A 21,561-nucleotide genomic window follows, 5' to 3' on the forward strand; every position below is an offset into this window, starting at 1 on the left:
GCGTTTTAAGCACAAATGCCGCCAAAGAGTCATACTTTAGTGGTGTTTCTAAACAATACCGCTAAATACTCGTACTGTAGTGGCGTTTTAAGCACAAACGCCGCTAAATACCCATACTTTAGTGGCGTTTTAATACAAACGCCGCCAAAGACCCGTACTTTTATGGCGTTTTTATACAAACGCCGCCAAAGACCCGTACTTTCGTGGCGTTTTTATACAAACGCCGCCAAAGACCCGTACTTTTGTGGCGTTTTTATACAAACGCCGCCAAAGACCCGTACTTTAGTGGCTTTTTTTTGAATAAACGCTGCAATTTATTAGTACATTAGTGGCGCTTGTAAATACAAATGACGCAAGGTTATGGTTTCCAAGTCCCACGCCCTTTTTAACCCTTTTTCATTTTTCTAGAGATGAACCTGGAATACAAATCCAAGAAGATGAAACCCCGAGATCCAGCGAAAGAAGCCAAGCTACGGACCCCAAAAACCTAAAGGGGAATACAAAAGGGGGAAATTTTATTCACGTCATTCTCCTCCGTCCGAACCCTAGAAGAAGAAGAAACACCTAAAAGTTACAGCTTTCTTCTTCTGCTTGCTTTAGAATTCTCTTGAACTTTCTCTGATCTACCATTTTTACCCTTTTACTATCTTCAATTCCTTTCCAATTCCCTTCACTTCCAACCTTTCTCTCTCGCCCTTCATTTCACTACTCAATTTCTCTTCTTTTACTTTTTTTTGTTTTAAATTTCGCGAGGTTTTGGTTTTGATAAAGAGTGCCTTATAAAACCATGTAAATCTTTCATGAGCTTGAAGCACTAGCAGATCCCATGAGAAAGGAAGTTGCCGTAGTGAGGAAGAAGATTGATGCGGTCAACAAATAATTGAAACCATTAGGGAAAACCTGCCAGAAAAAGGTACAAATTCACCACACTTTGAGACCATTCAACTTTTTTTCAGAATTCATCGAGAGTAATGTTATTCTCCCTAAAGCATCCGAGTTGTTCGCATCCGAGTCGGAATAGTTGTGTCCTCAGTTTGTATATAGATTTTTTTCTTTCAAATCACCGTTCTCTCATAACTTATCACAACAGTGCAGATTACAGTGTTTTTCTCATTAAAAAAAATGCAACCTTGGGTTTCTATATAGCTTATGTTTCACTGTTCACGGATTTTTTCTCGTGGTCTGTGTTTTTAAATGGAAAAAAAAGATTTTGGACTGTTAAAAAATGGGAAACTGTTGGGTTTTTACCATTTTGATACTTTTTTCTACAAGTGTATTGTGGGTTACAAAAATCTGACCTTTATTTTGAGTAGCGAGTGAAGTGAAACACTTTGTGATTTCAATTTTTTGCTTTGGGGTTGTGGGGTTTTAACTTTTGGTCACTGTAAATTCTCTTGCTGGGGACTTGGGTCTTAGTGAAAAGATAATCTTTGAAAATATTTGGGGTTTCAAAGCGTTTCTTGTTCTTGCTTAGTGATGTGCTTCTTTTGCAAGCTTCAATGTTGAGGATTTAAGGGTTTAATGGAAGTTTCGAAGTGAATGTCTCTGCTGCATTGTTGTTTTCAAAGGTTTGACTTACCTTAGTTAGCCTATAATAAGTGTCTGGTTGCTTCATTATCTTGTTCTATTGCAGTAAACATATATATCAATGAGATAACATTCGCTTCACATATTTTTAAAGTATTTTATTTATTAACTTATTAGATTAGCATTCAAAATTAAGCCTAATTTAGAAGTTAGCTAAGGATTAAGACGCCTTTTGTTATCTTCCATGCTAGTACTATATTTCTTTTACTTATGTACCTACGAAATATTAATGAAAATGATCACTTTTTTATGAAATTACGCCTTTTGTCATTTTTTACTTCTGTACCTGCAATACTGCATTATCAAGTATCAGTATCCTGTTCGAATCACAAATAAGCCACAAAGTAAAAATCTTATTCGTTGTCCACTTGTGTTTCACATGTCTTTACTTGTGACTGACCCTATTGCATCTTTGGCATTGAAGAAAAAAAGGCAGAGAAATGACAATTTTTGTTTTTTTCCCTTGAACATTTTACCTATGCATGAATATGACTATGTTGATTCCACTGAACTTTGTATGCTTTGGCTGGTATTCTTACTGAATTTTGTATAACATTGTCTCTTGTGTCCATATGCATATATTTTTTCCTCCATTTGCAGTGCATATACTGATTGTATCGTTACAGAAGACCAGGAAACTACAGAAGTCTTCTTGCATCAAGTCACAGGTAAGACCAGCGTTTATAATATTATACACACATGCTAAAAAAGAATAGAGAAAATCCCCAATCAAATTATCGTTCCAAACTTTCAACAGAAAATTTTTCGACGTCTGAGGTTAGTTACGGTTTCTTGACAAAACTAATCGTTATACATTTTTCATTTTGTTCTCGTATCTAGTTCTTTTTATGCACTCTAATTATTTTTTAAACCTTTATATAATTTTTTAATAATTATTTATTTAATCTTTTAATATTTATTTTTTTAACCTTAATATGAGAGAAAACCTTTAGAAACTATGAAATCAGTAGTCTTAAATGAGGAACTGCCAGGATCCTTGTACCCTCAAAGCTTAATGAATCTGAATGCTTAACAGTTAGCATAGCACAAGTTGCATATTCTCAACATAATATGATTTACAAATAGTTCTCCACTCTAAAATTTAATTTTTAGTTTGGACTCATTTTATAATATGATTTTTTTTAGAGAAAATAACCTCAGTGACCAAAAATCCCATATAATATACGATTTTAACAAACTTTTTCCGAATTTACCAAAATGACCAACAAAATCGCAATGCGATCGCTAATTCGCAACGCGATCTCCATTATCGCAAATTCGCGTTGCATTTTCGCAATGCGATAGTTGAAAATCGCGTTGCGATGGTCTACAGTGTCGTTGCGATTTTCCCAATTCACAATGCGAATAAGTAAATCACAACGCGAATTGGGAAAATTGCAATGCGAATAAGTAAATCGCAACGCGAATTGGGAAAATCGCAATGCGATACTGACTATCGCAATGCGATAATACAAAATCGCAACGAGATACTTACTTTCGCAACGCGATACTGACTTTCGCAACGCGATTCTGACTTTCGCAACGCGATAATACATAATCGCAATGCGATTTTCAAAGCGCCATTAGTATCATGGCCAAGTATTTTATTTTTAAATTCCAAACACGAATATTAATATATTGGAACACTGAACCGTCCACAGTATATCCCGTAATCGCAACTCATAACCTAAAACCTAAAATCACAACTCAGTCCCATCTCCATCTCTCACTCTCTCACCCATCTCCGACGAAATCCGTCCCCATCTCCGGCGAAATCCGTCTATCTCCATCTCTCAGAGCCACCCTCACAATCAGAAATGGAAAATCAACCAAATCAACCAACGAGGGTTAGTTTTTTTAATTATTTTCTTTTTGAAATTTTTGCATTATTATTAGGTTTTTTCATATTGAAATTGATGATAAGTTTACTGGTAATTTCAATAATAGATTAACCATTTCACTTAGATTGCTTATTAAATCAACCGAGAATCGCAACGCGAAATGAAAATCGCAATGCGATTTTAGTTTCGCGTTGCGATTCTCTCGTTGCGATAGTCATTTTCGTGTTGCGATTTTCATTTTCAGAAACTATTCTTCTTCTGCAAATTGAAACTTGAATGAATTGCATTACTTCAACAAAAAAACAAAGACAAATAAGAAATTCACAGTGATGCAAATTTAAGTTTGAAGAATAAACTACTACTTCTTTATGTTTATTATTGTTTTTGGTATATCTTCACAGTGTAGTTTTTGGTATATCTAACTTAGTATGTTTATTGTTTTTGTAGAACTTTTATTCGGCTCAATTGACCTTGAGAAATAAAGTCAGCCTGGCCAAAACAATTGCGTCGAAGCTTTCACCTGCACAAAGAAAAATGTTTGAGGATACATGCTTCGGGCCATGGCTAAAAGTACAACATCCCGGTGGAGATGCGATGTTGACACACCTGTTTCTTCAAACCATGACTAGCGATCTACCAGAGACTATACAACGTCGTGATGAAGAGATATGGTTTGATTTTCCACCGGCGTATACGTGTTTTGGGCGGGAGGAGTTTTGCTTAATCACCGGTCTACGCTTCGGACACGATGATGTAGGTCGGTACACTAGACACATTACCCGCCCATCATGGCTATCCCGGGTTTTTCCTGAGCTGGAGAGGCCGAGTCTACACGTAGAAGACCTGACAAGATTGTTGAATAATAAAGATGGTTTTACTCGGATAGATGACGTCGACGTTGTCCGAGTATGCCTTCTAATTCTTTTGCATGCCGGCTTTTTAGGCAGAGAGGCCAGACAACCTATTCCAAATGATCTAATCAAATTGGTAGAAGACCTAAATGCGTGGAACCTGTTTCCGTGGGGCTCGTATTTATGGAAAGCTACATGGAATAAGTTATCGTCTGCCTTGGATGATCGAAAAAGTTTGCATGGCGATGGTTCCAAATACACTTTGACAGGCTTTATTTGGGCCTTTAAGGTAAGAATTTTTATATGATGTTTCCAAAATTATAAGTAATTATTTAACAATTACTAATGTTTGTTATTATATTGTTTGTAGATTTGGATATTTGAGGCATTTCCCGCCATGAAGACATATGCAATAAAAACTTCAAATGATATTCCCAGGGCTATTTCCTGGAAGAGGAAACGGACCTTGCAATAGGAAGATTTACTACGGTATACGACAATAAATAATATAAGTTAACATAAATACTACCATATGTTTATAAACAAGTTATTACTAGTACACGTTTAACTTTGTTTGAGCTTTTATATTGTTAGGAGGCCAACACTCCTCTACAGAGGCTGACACCCACGGAAGCTGAGCTTGCCACTGATTGGTGGCAAGCTAGTAAGTGTTTTTTTGATGGAACGGTTGATGAGCAGCCTCCACTTCGGGAGCCATCACCTCGCCCAGAGCTATCACCTCACCCAGAGCCATCATCTGATCGACCCGGCTATACACCTCCACAACGACAGCCATCACCTATTCTGTCACATCATCGAGCCTCTTCTCTACCATCACCGCAAGATAGGCGACCGGCAAAGATGCCACGACGTTTATCTCCCTGTTCTCCACCTCCACCTCAACGGGATGAGTTAGGGGAGTTACGTGATGAGGTCAATGCCTTGCGTGAGGAGGTCGGTACTTTACGCAAAGACGATGGTGCATGGCGTGTTGAGGTGTCTACATTACGCGGTGAGGTAGCCGCTCTACGTGAGATGGTAGCATCGTTGCAGAATGAGGTTCATACTCTACGCAACGAGGTAAGTTTAAGATTTTTCATACTCGTAATTCATTCGGTTGCTGCCAATACTGCTAAACTATTTTTGTTAGTATTTGTTTTTGGTTTTGTTTTTGTCTTTTGGTTGAAGTAATGCAATCCATTCAAGTTTCAATTTGCAGAAGAAGAATAGTTTACTTTCGCAACACGAAAATGACTATCGCAACGTGGAAATGGCTATCGCAATGCGAAATGAAAATCACAACGACAAAATCGCAATGTGAAATGAAATCGCAACGCGAAATGAAAATCGCAATGCGATTTGTGTTTCGCGTTGCGATTTCATTTCGCGTTGCGATTTTGTCGTTGCGATTTTCATTTCGCATTGCGATAGCCATTTCCGCGTTGCGATAGTCATTTCGCGTTGCGATTTTAAGTTTCGTGTTGCAAAAGTAAACTATTCTTCTTCTGGAATGTTTATATATGTTGTCCTTTTAAATGTTTATATAAGTGCTTACTTCTGGAATGTTATCTGAGCATTTTGTGAACTATGATAGAATAATGATTTGGGTGAATACAATGCTAGTTTGAAACATATTTGTCTTTGTTTAATATCATGTCTGTTTATTTACTGATTTATGTATTAATTTTTTTAGCGGCCCGATAAGGTGGATGCTTTACGTCAGGTTTTCCTTGCACGACGGAGTTCACGCATCAGACGGCGTGGACGTGCTATTACGTCTCCGTTCACCCCAATGGTGCGAAGACTCCGCAAGAAGAAGCCCGACTCACCAATCATCCCTCAAGAGTCCCCTCCAATCGTTCAAGAGGCCCCTATTCTCCCTCAAGATTCCCCCCCACCGTTCAAGAGGCCACTGTCATCGTTGAAGAGGTCCCTCCAACCATTCCAGAGCCCGATTCACATGGGGTAATATATCGAAGTATTGAGAAACTCCCACCGGGTTCTGGACATGATGGATGAGAGTTGGCTCTCGTATGAGTTACCGGCTAGTACCCTTCCGGTATCTGAAGTGGAGAGGAGACAACTACCGGAAACAATTGTGGATAATACCCTTTGGGCTAAGACCGCAGTTGATTTTTATCTACATGAGCGGAGCCAAGGGTGTTACACTGACATCAGCAAACTCAACGATGAAATGTTTTTGTTGCTTGATCGGTCTTGGTGGGGGTGCTATTAGGGGTTGAAGACAGTGGCTATTTGGATGGGGAGGTAAGTCTTATATTTGTCTTATATATGATTTTGATTAATTTGTTTAAAAATTAATGTAATTCACTAATATATGTATTTTTTTGTAAAACAGCATATCGATGCGTGGGTGTCACGTCTACTAATAATAAGGAAGCTTAGGAAAAATAAAAGAAATTCGCTATATACAATAATGCCGACGGCTTTTCACGCAGTTCACTTGAAGAATCAACGAGATGAATCATTTTTATTGGGCAATGGACAAGCTAAACTTTATCCTGCATGGTTAATCCTTAAGTGAGCTGCGTGAAATGGATGTACGGGGTCACAAAGTTGTTGATTCATTGATTCAATAATTGATGAAGAAATAAGAATTATTATTATTTTTTGATTGTTTAATTGATTTGTAAAAGATGATTTGTAAATGTTGATTTGTTTAATTGATGTGTACATAATTTGTGTTGAAATGTAATAGTTGATTTGTTGATTTTTCAATCTGCTTTATGTTGAAGGCAAAACAGACTATCGCAACGCGAAATGGCTATCGCAACGAGAAAATCGCAATACGAAATGAAAATCGCAATGCGAAATGAAAATCGCAACGAGAAAATCGCAATGCGATTTTCATTTCGCATTGCGATTTTCTCGTTGCGATAGCCATTTTCGCGTTGCGATAGCCATTTTCGCGTTGCGATAGTCAAATGAATGTCTAATAAGTGATAACAACTGAACAGATCATAGCAATGTTCAAACTCAAGTTACTAATACATGCCTAACTGAAAATGTTAAAAGTGCACACATAAAATACACATAATGCAAGTTTTGTTAACATATATACTCCTTTTGGTTTGAAAATGTTTGGTTAAGTACCTAGAATTCAATAATTGTTAAAAGTTTATGCATGTTAATCCTCGTTGCCTTTTTCATTTCGCATTGCGATTCTATCGTTGCGATTTGCATTTCGCATTGCGATGGTCAAATGATTGCCTTTTGCAACGTGATTCTGACTTTCGCAACGAGATAATACAGAATCGCAATGCGAGTTTCAAAGTTCGCAACAGGTTTTAGTTTCGCAAGCCAAATTTTTTGTGTATATATATACGCAGCAGCAACAACTCATAACCTAAATCCCTAAATCGCAACTCATTCCATCTCCATCTATCACTCTCTCCGGCGACATCCGTTCCTATATCCAACGACATCCTTCCCCATCCGGCAACAGGTCTTAGTTTCGCATCTCGTTTGTTTAGTTACAACCATGAAATCATCTAATGTTGATCATGTTTGGATAGATTTGTGTTTTGGAGGGTCATGGGAGAATGTTCATGGTGTTTTACAATATATGCCTTTACCCATGAATCTTCAACTAAAACTGTCATTAAAGAAGTTAACTTATGAAACCCTAATGTTACGTGTTTCAAAGAAATTAAATTTAGAGCCCCTAAGTGGATTTAGGCTATCTTATCAGAGAAATGGTAAAGTTTATTTGTTAACCGACAATGAAGATGTTGAACGATTCATTGCTTACATTAATGTTTCAAGTGATGATGTTACATTGTATGTTGTTGAACCTAGAAGTAGTATTGTTGGGTCAGTAGCGGGTAGTAATCAACTAAGTGGGTCTCAAAACCCACAGCCTTTCTCTAATCCAAATCCAAATCAACTTTCAGCACCAAATTCCGGTTTTCGTATTGACCAATTAGACGATGATGAGCCAAGAGAAAAAATTGTGAGTACTAGTCAGTATTCGAAATTTGATCTTGGTCAATACCCGGACTTTGATATTGGTCAATACACGGATTTTGATGATGTTTCAGAAGAAGAAACAGACCCTGCGTGTAATGATTTGATATTGGTCAATACCCGAATTTTGATGATGAAACACCCGTTGCCGAGGAAGATGTTGTTGATGATAATGAGGAGGAAGTTACGACTGTGAATGAACATGTTGAACATCCATTCTGTAATTCATATAATCCTGAAGAAGAAAAAGAAGAAGAAAAAGTCCCCGAAGAAAAGAAAATACCACGGGAGTATAACTGGAATATGCCAGAATTACTTCAGCTACCGGAAGAAGAGTTGGCAAAGAAAGCAGTTGATTGTTACACAAAAGTTATTCGTATCAAGAAAGATGATTGTTTTGATACAAAGGAAGACTTGAAGATAGCTTTGTATACGAAATGTGTGGAAGATGGCTATCAACTAAAAGTTAACAAATCAAGCAAAGATCGTTTCGAAACAAGGTGTACGATTGACAAAAACTGTACGTGGCGTATGATTGCAAAGAGGATAAAAGATTGCGCAATGTTTCAAGTTAGGACTTTTATTGATAAACATACATGTTCAAGAACCCAAGTTTTTCCTCACCATAGACAGGCAAACAAAAAGATGTTGGGTGGTTTTCTGGCTGAGTTAATGTTTTTGAATGGCAGGGTATATCGGGGACATGAAATTATGACTGACATGAATGCTCGGTTCAAGATTAGTATATCATATTCTCAAGCTTGGAGAGCCAAATGTTATGCCTTGGAATTGTTGAGGGGGTCGCCAGAAGCATCGTTTGCCCAACTGCCGGCTTATTGTCACAATTTAAAGCTGAAAAATCCTGGGTCGGTAACTCATATTAAAACAGATAGAGATGGACGCTTTGAGTTGCTGTTTATCGCCATTGGTGCTGCGGTTAGTAAATCAATATAATTCTGTTGACTCATTTCTGTTAGTTACATGCATTTCACATTTAAATGATTATATTTCTTGTGTATATTATTTTGTAGATTCGTTCGTTTATTACTTGCATGCGCCCAGTTATTATAGTTGACGGAGCACATTTGAAAGGTCGATACCTTGGAGTAAACTTATTAGCAGTAGCCATGGATGCTAACAATGAGATATTGCCAATAGCTTACGGGGTTGGCAAATATGAAACCTCTGATTCATGGACATGGTTTATGGGGCATCTTAGGGATTGCATAGGTCCTATTAGTGCAGAATCAATTAACGCTCTAAGTCGTCATTCCCGGAAATTACCCATTACTATGTTAATGGAGTTTTTTCAAGCCTCTATTCAACAGTGGTACTACAAGAAAAGAAACCATGCAGGTATTATTTCTTTGAATTCGTAACTTATCATATATTTTACTAAGTATTATTTATTTAAATTTACAGGAACATTGGAACATCGTGTTACACCATGGACTGAAAAAAAGATAACGAAACGTGTTGTGAAGTCAACGTCATGGAGAGTTGAACCATGTTCAAACACTTTGTTTGAAGTACTGGATAATAACTTAAATGGGCTTGTCGATCTAAATACAAGGACGTGTAGTTGTATGAAATGGCAAACATCTGGTTATCCATGTGGCCATGTTATAAAAGTTGCTCTTCATCTAAACCAAGATGATTCAAGCACATACGCTATGGATTGCTACACTACAGAAGTATATCGACAGACTTATGCCGAGATTGTCTACCCTATTTCACATCCTTCTGAGTGGGACATACCAGATGACTTACAAACAGTTTTGCCACCAGCCATGGACAGAAGGCTACCTGGCCGACCAAAAAGTCACGATCGTATACCGTCTAAGGGTGAAGAGAAGAAGAGATCGACATGTAGTCGGTGCAAGGAAAGTGGTCATACAAGGTTGACATGTGGATCACCAGTGCCATCACAATCATCTTTTCCTCTACCAAAATATGGTTCATCATCAAAATCTAAAGCTCATATGGTGTCAAGAAAAAGGCAATCAAAATCGCAATCATCTTTAAAATCCCAATCACAACTGGCTTCACCTTTTGGGACTGTTAACTTAGGTGATTTTTAAATGCAAACGTTGTATTATGTAGATTTTATGTGTGAACTTTTAACATTTTCAGTTAGGCATGTATTAGTAACTTGAGTTTGAAAATTGCTATGATCTGTTCAGTTGTTATCACTTAATAGGCAATCATCTTAATGTCTATCGCAACGCGGAAATTACTATCGCAATGCGAAATAAAAATCGCAACGAGAGAATCGCAATGCGAAATGAAAATCGCAACGCTAATTTCGCAATACGAAATGAAAATCGCAACGAGGGAATCGCAATGCGAAATGAAAATCGCAACGCGAATTTAATTTCGCGTTGCGATTTTCATTTTCGCGTTGCGATTCTCTCGTTGCGATTTTCATTTCGCATTGCGATAGTACTTTTTGCCTTCAACATAATGCAGATTGAAATCAACAAAATCAACCATTACATTTCAATCAATTAAACAAGCACAAATAAGAATTATGTTAACATCAATTAAAGAAATCAACTTTTACAAATCACCTTTTACAAATCAATTAAACAATCAAAAAATAAGCAATAATTATTAGAGAAAATAACACTTCTACTATTGAATCAACTTTTGCAGCCATACATCATTTTCACGCAGCTCACTTCTGAGATTAACCTGCATAAACCAAACATTTGCTCAAACAACAGTTTCTACACATCTAAAACCTACAAACAGCAAATTATTGAATTCTAGGTACTTAACCAAACATTTTCAAACCACAAGCCTATAAACATACCAATTGTTTATGGACATTTTTATAACGCAGATGCAGGTAGGCAGCGTCTCGTATATATCGATCTAGCCATATAATGTCGAAACCACAAGCCTACTGCAGCTCTATCTATATCGGTGGGAGGTAGATACTTTATACTTCCTGTGATCAAACGGTCCAACGCCAAGCATACGAGAGGACCACAATCCCCTCTGGGTCCTTTCGTTTGTTGTGGTGCGGTCTCGTCTCTGCTAACTGTAATATTGAGCTTCTTTGGCTTCTTGTTTCCAGAACGAGTCCAATAATTTATCGCATCCAAGAATTTAGCCAAATAAGAGCTCCATCCCTTAATAATATCTCTTAAATCAGCCAATGATATGTAATTTATCATGCTGTCATATACTATTGTCTTAAGGGATGGGATCTGAAGCTCGACGAGAAGCCAATGGTTACGTTCCAAAACAGGGATAAACACATGCAATCATAAGTAATAATCCATTCATTTGCGCACTTATTTATGAATACCTTTAAACTCAATCTAAAATAAACACTAACCTTATCGACCTGCCACCATGCAGGATAAAGTTTAGCTTGTCCATTGCCCAACGCAAATGATTCATCTCGTTGATTCTTCAAGTGAACGGCGTTAAAAGACGTCGGCATAATTGTATATCGTGTATTTCTTTTATTTTCCTTAAGTTTCCTAATTATTAGAAGACGTGACACCCACGCATCGATATGCTATTTTATAAAAAAAGACATATATTAGTAACTTACATAAATTTACAAAAAAATAATCAAATGAAAATATAAGAAAAATATAAGACTTACCCCTCCATCGAAATAGCCATTGTCTTCGACCCCTAATAATACGCCCCACCAAGACCGATCAAGCAACAAATAGATATCATCATTGAGCTTGCATATGTCAGTGAAACACCCCTGGCTTCGCTCATGTAGATAAAAATCAAATGCGGTCTTAGCCCAAAGGGTGTTATCCAGAATTGTGTCCGGTAGTTGTTTCATCTCCTCTTCAGATACCGGTATGGTACTGGCCGGTAACTCATACGAGAGCCAACTTGAATCCATCATGTCCGGCACGTCAGAGGGTTTCTCAAAGGCAGACGACAACTTAGTCCAGGTAGCTTTCCATATATACGAACCCCACGGAAACAGATTCCATGCATTTAGGTCCTCTACCAATAATATTAGCTCCTGAGGAATAGGTTGTCTGGCCTCTCTGCCTAAAAAGCCGGCATACAAAAGTAGTAGAAGGCATATTCGGACAACATCGACGTCATTCATCCGAGTAAAACCATCTTTCTTATTAAACAATTTCTTCATGTCGTCGACGTGTAAGTTCGGCTTCTCTATTGACTCATCAGGAAAAACCCTGGATAACCATGATGGGCGGGTGATATGACGAGTGTACCGGCCTACATCATCGTGTCCGAATCGTAGACCAGTGATTAAGCAGAACTCCTTCCGCCCAAAACAAGTATACGCCGGTGGAAAATGAAACCATATCTCTTCCTCACCACGTTGTATATTGTCGGGTAGATCGCTAGTCATGGTCTGAAGCCACAAATGGGTCAAACTAGCATCTCCACCCGGATGATGTACTCTCAGCCATGGCCCGAAGCAGGTTTCTTCAAACAATTTTCTTTGTGCAGGTGAAAGCTTCGAAGCAATTGTAGTGGCTAGGCTAACTTTATTCCTTAATGTCAATGAAGCCGAAAAAAATTTCTACAAAAAAACAATAAACATACCAAGTTAGATATACCAAAAACTACACTGTCAAGATATACCAAAAACAAAACAATAAACATAAATAGTAGTTTATTATTGAAACTAAAATTTGCAACACTGTTTTTGTCTTTTGGTTGAAATGAAAATCGCAACGAGATAATGAGAATCGCAACGCGGAAATGACTATCGCAACGATAGAATCGCAACGAGAGAATCGCAACGCGAAATGACTATCGCGACCAGACAATCGCAACGCGAAATGAAAATCGCAACCGCGAAATAAAAATCGCAACGCGAAATGAAAATCGCAATGCGATTTTTGTTTCGCGTTGCGTTTTTTATTTCGCGTTGCGATTCTCTCGTTGCGATAGTTATTTCCGCGTTGAGATTTTCATTCTCGAAACTATTCTTCTTCTGCATTACTTCAACCAAAAGACAAAACAAAGACAAATACTAACTTCACAGGCTAAACAGTTTAGCTATATTGGCAGCAATCGAATGAATTTAATAAGAAATCTAAGTGAAATGGTTAATCTATTATTGAAATTACCAGTAAACTTATCATCAATCTCAATATGAAAAACCTAAAATAATGCAAAAAATTCAAAATAAAAATAAAAAAAACTAACCCTCGTAGGTTGATTTTCCATTTCTGAATGATTGTGAGGGATTTTTGACTGTGAATGGTTGTGAGGGATTTCACCGGCGATGGGGACGGAAATCTTCGGAGATGGGGACGGATTTCGCCGTAGAGAGTGAGAGATAGAGATGGGACTAAGTGTTGTGATTTTGGGTTTGAGGTTATGAGTTGCGATTATTGTGGACGGTTCAGTTTCCGATTTATTAAGAAAAAATTCGTGTTTGGAATTTGAAAAAAAAATATGCGTTAATACGAATGTCGCTATGTAAATCGCGTTGCGAAAGTCAGAATCGCGTTGCGAAAGTCAGTATCTCGTTGCGATTTTGTATTATCGCATTGCGATAGTAAGTATCGTATTGCGATAGTCAGTATCGCATTGCGATTTTCCCAATTCGCGTTGCGTTTTACTTATTCGCATTGCGAATTGGGAAAATCGCAACGACACTGTATACAATCGCAACGCGATTTCCAACTATCGCAACGCGAAATGCAACGCGAATTTGCGATAATGGAAATCGCGTTGCGAATTAGCGATCGCATTGCGATTTTGTTGGTCATTTTGGCAAATCCGGAAAAAGTTGGTTAAAATCGTATATTATATGGGATTTTTGGTCACTGAGGTTATTTTTTATTTTTATTTTTTAATAAATTTTATATTATTAATATGTATATACTTAAATTCAAAAAATATTTATAACCCATCGTTGATCATCGGCTTCGGTGGCAATGCCAATCATCGGACAGGTTCCGGAAGGGAACCATTGTATCGACCAGCATGTGTTTGCAACATTTCTAGTTATACATTTTTCATTTTGTTCTCGTAATGAAGTATGACTATGTTGATTCCACTGAACTTTGTGGCCATAAAGAAAATAAGACTGACTATTTCATAGTCATTACAAGGCCATAAAGAAAAAAGGCAGAGAAATGACAATTTTTGTCTTTTTCCCTTGAACATTTTACCTATGCATGAATATGACTATGTTGATTCCACTGAACTTTGTATACTTTGGCTGGTATTCTTACTGAATTTTGTATAACATTGTCTCTTGTGTCCATATGCAGTTTTTTTCCCTCCATTTACAGTGCACATACTGATTGTGTCGTTATGGAAGACCGGGAAACTACAGAAGTCTTCCTGCATCAAGTCACAGGTAAGACCAGCATGTAAAATATTATACACACATGCTAAAAAAAGAATAAGAGAGAAATCCCCAATCAAAATTTATCATTCCAAACTTTCAACAGTAAATTTTAACTAGGAATTTATAATTTATTCTGAAAGTTACATATGCTATTATTTATCTTGTTTTGGCAATTAATACAAAGGCATAATCAAAAGTTTAACTGGAGGAATGTAGTTTTTAAAGTTAGTGGGTTGATTTCCTTATACTGAATCCATATGTTTGAGGCTATTGGTGCTTTGATGTGTTCAATGCAAATATTAATCCTGGTTTTGCCTGTATTTTGCATTTTGATCTGAAAACAAACAGTTAGCTGATTACCAAGTTGGTTTTCATCAAATTTACTTCACATATCTTTTGCCCAAATGTCTTATCTTTTAATATTAGTGATATGATTGTTTTAATATAAATAAATTGTAGAAATATGACAAAAAAATTAATTGCTACGTTGGAGAACTATATTTTATGTGAAAGTTATCATTGGAACTGTAAGTCTGCATGTTAGTTTTACAAGTGTGAAACAGAAGGGCAACAAAGTGTGTAAGAGATGTACTTACCATATGTATGCATGCTTTTTTAGTTTTAATATGTTATAGCCCTTCTACACTACGTACCATGCTGTATGTAAATCTTTGTTTAACCTTTATAAATGTTTTGAGTCGATATTCATGGATATTTTCCTTGACTTTTGACTAAAAATTTGCAGTTTATGATGGTACATATTTCATGAATCATTAACACATGGATCCTAAAGGCAAGAAATTTGGAAGAGGTAATATTGTTTAGAATCATGCTTTTTCTTCTAGTTTATCTTCTTGTAATATATTGTCTCTGAATCTTTTCATTGTTGTTTGAATTGAAGGTACATTTCTGATGAAAAGAATCAACTGAAGTTGCATGCCAAAAGGAAAATTGCCACTAGAAGATTGTTTTTTATTCTAGTGAACAATGTTTTTATTCTATTGAAAGAGAAAGAACCTAGAATAAATTATAGTGAACAATCTTGAACTATGTTACATTTTAATTTAATTTTATAAAATTTGATTTATTTTTCAACATATTTTGCGTCGTAATTAAATTGTAAGTTTATTATTATTAGATAATGATATAGAATATTAAATTTGCGTAATATAAAGTAGAAAATGATATATGATAAATCAGTTAACTATAGTGGCGTTTGTAAATAAAAGCCACTAAAAGTCAGGTTCTTTTGCGGTGTTTTGTGAAGCAAATGCCACTAATGACCATACATTTGCGGCGTTTGTAAAAAATGCCACTATATACATAGTTAATAACTGTATTTTTTTTACCAAAATCACCGCTAAATATCATAACATGTAGTGGCGTTTTATAAAATAAACGCCACTAAAGATAAGGTAATTAGCGGCGTTTTAAAGAAAAACGCCGCTATAGAGCTTAACCTTTTGCGGCATTTTTTGTTCACAAACGCCGCCACCTTTTGCGGCTCTAGTTTTAGCGGCGCTTCTTGCGGTGTTTTTATATACGCTGCTATAGAGCTAAAAAACGCCGCTAAAAACTTATTTTGCTGTAGTGTAAAAACAACTCAGAGGAATACAAAAGTTAAAGCATTTTCAGCTCCTATTTCTCTCCAAATTAATGTTCATATATGCTTCAGAAAGTTAAATATTTCAAGTGTGTTCTATTAGAGAGACTTGAAAATCACTTGGAAAAAGCATAGTAGTTGTGGGTTAATTTGTTTTCTATTTTACAAATTGGCATCAGAGTCAATGAAAAATGTGACGGGTCAAATGTCGTTACTACAACTAACGAAGGCGAACTACGAGAACTGGAACATTCAAATGAAAGATCTTCTCGAGTCTCAAGATGCATGGGAGGTGGTTGAAGAACGTTTCGAAGAACCAACAACTACTACGTGATATATGGCGGCTAAAAACAAGGCGTTGAAAGAGGCGAAATCGAAGGATAAGACAACACTATACATGTTGGTCTGAGCCATTGATGAGTCGGGCTTTGAGAAGATTGCTGGCGCAGCTACTTCAAAAGAAGCGTGGGACATTTTAGGAAAAGTGTTCAAAGGAGCCGACCGAGTCAAGCAATTGCGTCTCCAAACTCTTCGTGGCGAGTTGGAGAGCATGAAGATGGAGTCAGAAAGTGTATCCGACTACATCATGCGTGTACAAGCCGTGGTGAACCAACTCATTCGTAATGACGAAGCGTTAACCGATATGCGAGTTATGGAGAAGATTTTGAGATCATTAACTGACAATTTTGAGAATGTTGTGTGCGCGATAGAAGAGTCAAAGGACCTTACGATGCTCACAGTTGACGAACTCGCCGGTTCTATCGAGGCGCATGAACAACATAAAAAGAAAAATAATGAGGAGAACTTCAAACCAAGGCGTCAATCAAAGACAAAAAGGTATTCTATTTTCAAAATTTTTGAGGTAGAGTGCATGGTCGTGGAGGTTGTGGAAATGGTCGCGGTGGTCAAGGCGGTAGTCATGAAGAGTACTATAAGGAGAAAGGACAATCAAGCCAACCAAATTGGCGTGATAGAGGACGCAGTTGACGAAGAGACGATCAATCAAACTATTCCAACATCGAGTGCTACAAGTGTTGCAAGTAAGGTCACTACGCGAAGGATTGCAACTTTGAAAAATGTTATAACTGTGGTAAAGTGTGGCATTTTGCAAAAGATTGTCGATCCAATAAAAAGGTGGAAGAAACAACAACCTAGCCTTGGAAGACGAAGCGAATGAAGACTTTCTCTTGATGGCTCAAAATGAAGTCAATTTCAACAATGACACTTTGTGGTACCTCGACTCGGGCATAAGCAACCATATGTGTGGTCACGAGTACCTATTAAAAGAGATGTAAAAGATTGAAGATAGTCATGTGTTGTTAGGAGATGTATCAAAAGTGGAGGTCAAAGGTCGAGGTACAATTTGTTACTTATAAAAGAATGGCTTGATAGGGTCAATCCAAGATGTTTATTACGTACCAGACCTCAAGACCAATATTTTGAGTATGGGGCAACTCGAGGAGAAATGTTACCCGACACTTTTGAAAGACCGGGTACTACACTTGAAGGACAAGCATTGGTGTCTGGTTGCTCGAGTCGAGATAGGCATAAATCAGATGTACAAACTGAATTTAAGAAGAGTGCGAGAAAAATGTTTGCGAGTCAACTTAGAAGACAAGGCATCGTTGTGGTATCTCCGCTTTGGTCACTTATATCATGGTGGTCTAAAAGAGTTAGCAAAGAAGAACATGCTGCACGGGCTACCGGATATGGATTATGAGGGCAAATTTTTGTGAAGAATGTGTGCTTGGCAAGCAATCGAGAACCTTGTTTCAAAAGAATGCAGAATATCAAGCTAAACATTCTCTCGAGTTGATTCATACTGACATATGTGGACCAATCACCCCTGAATCTTTCAACACTAAAATGTATTTCATTTCCTTTATCGATGATTTTTCATGAAAAAACTTGGGTTCATTTTCCGAAAGAAAAATACGAGGCATTTGAGGTGTTCAAAAAGTTCAAAGTGATGGTGGAGAAGACAACTGGTAGACACATCAAAGTTGTTTGATCCGATAGAGGTTGTGAGTATACTTTGGTGGCTTTCATAAAGTAGTGTGAGGAGCAAGGCATAAGGAGATTTCTAACCGCACCATACTCTCCTCAACAAAATGGTGTGGTCGAGAGGAAGAACCAAACCATTCTCAACATGGTTCGATCAATGCTCAAGAGCAAGAAGGTAACGAATGAATTCTGGGCAGAAGCCGTGCAATGTGCCATCTATGTACAAAATCAATGTCCACGTGTGAAGTTGGATAATCAAACACCACAAGAGGCATGGAGAGGACAAAATCCAATATTTTCTCATCTCAAAGTGTTCGATAGTGTTGCTTATGCACATATACTAGATCAACTAAGAACAAAGATCGAAGACAAAAGCAAAATATATATTTTTATTGGGTGTGATGAGAAGACAAAAGGGTACAAGCTACTTGATTCGATAAGCAAAAAGGAGATGGTGGTTCATGATGTCCGAGTAAACGAAGCAAGCGAGTAGAACTGGAACAATTCAAAAGAGGCTATCATCGAAGTTGGAGAATCATCAGTCGTTGCACCAACAAGCATACCAATAAACTCTAAAACTACCGATGATGAAGATGAACCACGATAACCCAAAATATGAAATGTGCAATATTTGTATGATTTGACAAATGAAGTACACCTTGTATGTCTTTTCATAGATGCTGAAAATATCACTTTGAAGAGGAGTTGCGAGACAAGAAGTGGTAAACTGCCATGAACAAGGAGATTAAGGCGATTGACCGCAACAACACATGAGAGCTAGCAGAATTGCTGAAAAGAAGTCAGCTTATTGGTGTGAAGTGGGTGTTCAAGAAAAGATGAATGCTCAAGGCGAGATAGAACGGTACAAGGTGCGACTTGTTGTGAATGGATATAAGCAAAAGGCATGAATCGACTATGACGAGGTGTTTGCTCCCGTTGCAAGAATGGAGACAATTCGATTACTCATTTCACAAGCTGCTCAATTCAAATGGTCGATATTTCAAATCGATTTCAAGTCAGTATTTTTGAATAGTATGCTTGAAGAAGATGTCTACATCGAATAACCACCCGAGTACATGAAAGTCAGAGAAGAGAAAAATGTGTTAAAATTGAAAAAGGTGTTTTATGGGTTGAAGCAAGCACCACAAGCATTGAATACACATATCGATACATATTTCAAGCAATGTCCCTACGAGCATGCCCTTTACGTAAAGAAGAATGGAGGTAACATGTTATTTGTTTCTCTTTATGTCGATGACCTTATTTATATAGGTAACAATGATGAGATGATAGAAGAGTTTAGGAGCACAATGACACGGGAATTTGAGATGAAAAATTTGGGCTTAATGAAGTTTTTTCTTGGTTTGGAGGTTAGACAAGTAGATACAACTATTTTTGTATCACATGAGACATATGCAAAAGAGATTTTGAAGAAGTACAATATGGAAAATTGCAATCTGGTATCAAAACCAATAGAACCATATGTAAAATTCTCGAAGTTCAATGAAAGGGAACATGTCGATGAGAGTAGATACTGGAGTTTGGTAGGAAGCCTTCGCTATCTCACATGCACAAGGCCGGATCTTTCATTAAGTGTCAGCATTGTAAGTCGGTTCATGGAGTAGCCTATTTATTCACATTGGAAGGCGTTGAAGCAAATCCTACGGTACATTCAAGGAACGGTGTCACTCGGGTTGTTCTACTCGAAAGAAGAATATTACAAATTGGTTGGGTACTCTGACAGCAATTGGTACGGAGATATAGACGACCGAAAATGCACATCGGGATATGTGTTTTTTTTATGGGAGATACTGCGTTTACTTGGCTTTCAAAGAAGCAACTGATCGTGATGCTCTCGACGTGTGAAACTGAATATGTGGCAGCATCTTGGTGTGTATGTCATACGATATGGCTTAGAAATTTGTTGAGAAAGATGGAGCTAAAACAATTAGGTGCAACCGTGATTCATGTTAACAACAAATCAACAATTGAGTTGGCAAAAAACCTGGTGAACAATGAAAGAAAAAACACATCAATGTTCGTTTTCACTTTATCTGAGATCATAAGAAGGAAAGAAGTGTGGAATTGGTGCATGTAGCAAGTCAGGATCAAGTTGTGGATATTTTCACAAAACCACTACCGAAAGTACTTCTTGACAAATGCAAAAAGATAATTGGCGACGGATGGTAGAAGCATTTAAGTTTACGGGGGAGTTTTGTTGAATAAACATTAAATGTTGTTTTTAGTGGGAAAATAAAAGGTCAAGAGTTTTTGTAGCTGAAAGGCCAAGAGGTGATACATGAGATAGTGATCTTTTATGGTTTTTAATAGAATTTATTATTTTTTTTGTTTTTGGCATAGTAGTACCTAGTGACTATATAAAGGCCTTGTTGATTTCATTTGAAAACAACTCAGAGGAATACAAAAGTTAAAGCATTTTGAGCTCATATTTCTCTCCACATCAATGTTCGTATATGCTTCAGAAAGTTAAATATTTCAAGTGGATTATATTAGAGAGAGTTGAAAATCACTTGGAAATAGTATAGTAGTTGTGGGTTAATTTGATTTTTGTTTTACATATATATGCATACAAAATGGCAACACCCCTTCTCCCAGTTAACAGCTGCATTCGCCAGGTGAACCTAAAATTTTCAGCATTGGTTAAGAATATTTCTTAGAAGGGTAGATAAATGAGGAAGGTAAGGGGCATATGCTTTCAAGGTCAAGATTCAAGACTAGACAGAAAACCAATCCTAGGACCAAAATAAATCAAAACAATGTACTCGTCATAAAATGTCAACAGATGGCTTTACCATTCCCGTAACCAGTCCTGATAAATCAGTTGTCAACTTCTCAAGATCATGTGTTATTCTTTGATCTGCATCAATATTTTTGCTTGACATATGAAAAATCTACAATGAGATGTTTGTGATGTGAATTTACCATTGCAGAATTCTAGGTAACAATAGAGAAAATTATAAACATTGTGCAGTGTCGACCAAGTACACAGGCATCAGTGTATCTTAGCTGATCAAACTACCTGGTAAAATGCATTATTTCGTATGGTTTTTAGAACCGGACCGGTCAGTGAACCGGTTCGGTCAGTGAACCGGTAGTGCTACCTGTTCGACTGGTTGAATCAGTGAACCGGTCAGATCGATCAGAAGAATCAGACGACGTCATAATTATTTAAGAAATTAAATAAAAATACCAAAAACATTTAATAAAAAACTAAAAACATCCCCACACCAAAATTCCATCATTCATTACTTGATTTACTTCTAATAAAAATCTTCAAACATTACACATTAAAACCAAAACAAAAGTTGATTAACCTTCAAAATAAAAATTTTAACTTTTTTA

At 37.0% G+C, this 21,561-nt stretch overlaps 1 long non-coding RNA gene across 1 annotated transcript; it reads right to left on the reverse strand.

The window, feature by feature from the left end:
• Nucleotides 1-578: 578 nt before the first annotated feature.
• Nucleotides 579-8,992, reverse strand: LOC120165648. Its single transcript, XR_005519848.1, has 3 exons — nt 8,983-8,992; nt 4,909-4,918; nt 579-708 (listed from the first exon to the last, which is right to left on the reverse strand). It is a non-coding gene; the product is annotated as an uncharacterized LOC120165648 (long non-coding RNA).
• Nucleotides 8,993-21,561: the final 12,569 nt, after the last annotated feature.

This window comes from Hibiscus syriacus, unplaced genomic scaffold, assembly GCF_006381635.1.
Source record: "Hibiscus syriacus cultivar Baekdansim isolate YM2019G1 unplaced genomic scaffold, ASM638163v2 tig00111584_pilon, whole genome shotgun sequence".
Lineage (NCBI taxonomy): Eukaryota > Viridiplantae > Streptophyta > Magnoliopsida > Malvales > Malvaceae > Hibiscus > Hibiscus syriacus.